Below are 3,481 nucleotides of genomic sequence, written 5' to 3'. Positions count from 1 at the left end.
AGGGGCTGAGATAAACTACCTGCATCATCTTGCTATAAAAGCAGGTAGTAATTTTACCTTGTACTTATTCTTAGTCCAAGTTTTGAAGAGTGCAGTTCGATTTGAACAGTTATTTTTGTCAAAGCTATATCAGAAGTGACAAAGGAGTATATTTGGCATATTTTGCTTTATGAGTTCAATAAAGGCAACAAGGCAATGGAAAGTGTGAAGAATATTAATGCAGTTTATGGGGATTGGACAATAAGTGTAAGCCAGTGTCAACAGTAGTTTCAGAAAATCTAAACCAGAAACTATAGCCTAGAAGACGAGCGTCATCCTGGAAGATCTGTTGAGCTTGACAAGGATGTCCTGCAAACCCTGTGGAACAAAATCCCATTGTAACCATTGAGGAACTAGCAGAGAAGCTTGGATTTGGTCATGCAACCATTCATTGACACCTGTGTGCCATCAGAAAAGTCAACAAATTGGGTCAATGAGTTCCTCATAAACTTTCTGAGTCTCACCAGTGAAGAGATTAACGTCGTGTTGGCCGCCAAAAAATCTATCATAAAATTTGACAACAAGCTGTGGGTCCGTAAAGATACACCCGATGGTTTTGATGTCATGATGGGAAGTTCTGATTCAGCACAAATAACTGATTTGGTCGGTATATATACTTTATGAAATGGCAGACCAGTTCCCAAGCGACAATGGAGGAATTTGAACTCAGAATGTAGCAACGGAAAAAATACTGCTAAGCATCAAAATGTTTCTAACTAAAATGTTTCTACCATCAAAATGTTTCTAACCAAAAAGTACAAAAGGTTAAGAATAGTTTAGTAAAGGTTTTCCACAGAATGGGCTTGGGCATCGTTTTTGATGATGATGTAACGAAAGCTAACTTTTTAAATATTACACTTACATAATATTTCGTACTTCCCATACCACAAACCATCAACCAACCCTAAGTATATTAGCCAATTCAGCAATCATTCTAGGGCAATCACTAAGAATTTAGTTCAAGATATTTCATTCAGATTGTCTAGGTTATCTGCTAATGTTAACATTTTCAACGACAAGATTAAATTTTATAACTCTGCCTTACTTAAAGCAGGTTATACAGAGAAAGTTACCTGCATTAATTCTATTCAATCTTATTCTACCTTTCGTAATGGAGACATGGAATCTAGTTGTAACGATATCAACGATTTTAATTTTAATTTAGACGCTAACACCAAACAGAGTAAGGGTTTCTTACAGCGTAAGGGTGGTAACTGTTATTTAAGACCCCTTTTTCATTCTAAAAGTAAATCAATGTCCTTTAAAGATAGTTACACTAAAAATAAGGCAATTACTAGCAAAACTATTTGGTTGATTATTCCTTATGGGAGGCAAATTAAATTTTATCTTCCTTTCCAGTTTCGTGAAGTTATTATTAAGAACTTTCCAAAGAATTCTAGGTATTACTCGATTATCAACTCGCACAGTTAGGATTACTTTTTCTAACACACAAAAATCTATCACACATCATCTCTTTACATAATATTAGTCTGTTAAATAAGAATCCAATTACTGAAAATAATAGCATTAATTTAGCTAATACTAATCATCCCCCTAGTAATATTAACAAGGTTATTGTCTCTGAAGTCAACTCCAACAGAATTAGGTTTATGTCTAGTAATTCTAAGACTAAAAACTCTATATACCAGTGTAAAATTAGTTCTGGCTCTGCATTAGAAATGCAGAGCCAGAAATCCGGGATCTGGAATTATCCAGTAATTTGTTTTTGCTAGTTTATTTTGTCTCTTTGTCTTCTCTCCTGGTGCTGTATGAACATTTAATGTGGTTTTAGAGTCAAGGTTTGACTGCTATTTCAAGCATGGTGGTAGCTCTTACATACCCTTAATTATAAATTAATAAATGAATAATGAAATAAGAAATAAAAAGAAATAGTGTATAGTAATGTAACTAATCATTACATTCAGTATGCAAAAACCATGAAAACTATGTATCAATTCTTTTGTTGGCACTCCGTCGCTTACGACGACGAGGGTTCCGATCAATGGAACAGCCTGCTCATGAAATTAACGTGCAAGTGGCTGAGCACTCCACAGACACGTGTACCCTTAAGTAGTTCTTGGGGATATTCAGCGTGACACAGTGTGACAAGCCTGACCCTTTGAATTACAGGCACAACAGAAACAGGAAGTAAGAGTGAGAGAAAGTTGTGGTGGAAGAGTACAGCAGGGTTCGCCACCACCCCCTGCCGGAGCCTCGTGGAGCTTTAGGTGTTTTTTGCTCAATAAACACTCACAACGCCTGGTCTGAGAATCAAAACCTCGATCCTATCACCGCGAGTCCGCTGCCCTAACTACTAGGCCATTGCGCCTCCACATCAATTCTTTATAGTAGTTATAAAATAAATTTTATCTTATGTGTCCTTCAAATAATATTAGATATATTAGTTTTAATTTTAATTTTAAAATAATTTTAAATAATTTTTAGTCCAATATATATAAAAAAAATTTAATTTCACATCTTATCTATTGTTCTTTATATTGGTGTAAATAAGTCTAAATGTACTTTACCAAAGCTTTTTAAATTAATACTACTTCATGGTTTCTGCATAATGAATGTATTGATTAGTTACATTACTATACACTATTTCTTTTTATTTCTTATTTCATTATTAATTCATTAATTTATTAATTTATAATTAGCTTTTATTTATTCACATATTAATTAAGCAAATATTGGTATCTCAAAGTTTCCATACTTATTATATGTAAAACAATACTGATACATTATTCTGATTAAGGAAAACTATAAATAAACACATACTGTATCTGTACATATATAGCAACTTTATTTTATATACTTTTGACCTAGGTGCCTTATGTTAAACTTCCCCTGCTACATTATAAACTGGTCTGCTAGTAGTGAACCCCCCCCCCACACCTATAATAGTGTGTCACTAAAACCAAAAGAATCTTTATAACCATATCCATGTATATTGTTTACCCCTTCCCTTTCCTTATAAGGAAAGGGCTGGTGCCCTCTTAAGCTTTGAATCACTAGGTCTGATAAGATGAAACAAAAAACAAATAAAATCAGTTAAAATCTGCTTGGAATTAATTAATAGCTTGTATGGTCTGGCTAAGTCAAAATGGTTTTTTGTATTCTTCCTTTCTACTTGGAGAGTTTAAAGTGTAGTTATAAAAATATGTCCTTCTGTTGAAATGTAATTTCAGTGAATTTCTATATCTTTGTGCAGCTTGAGGATTGCTCTGCATTTTACATTTGATGTAATGCTCACATTGCTTAAATAAATGGAGTCGCATGAAATAATTGTACTGCATTAACTTTGGATATCCTTGTTGATTATTTTGATATATATATATATATATATATATATAGTTTTAGGGAAAACAACCAAGTTTCTTTGGATTTTTCCCTAATATTATTATATATATATATATATATACAAATATATATATACAAG

This window comes from Octopus bimaculoides, chromosome 27 (genome assembly GCF_001194135.2).
Source record: "Octopus bimaculoides isolate UCB-OBI-ISO-001 chromosome 27, ASM119413v2, whole genome shotgun sequence".
NCBI lineage: Eukaryota > Metazoa > Mollusca > Cephalopoda > Octopoda > Octopodidae > Octopus > Octopus bimaculoides.
The sequence above is the reverse complement of the archived record's forward strand: the minus strand, read 5'-3'. Positions refer to the sequence as shown.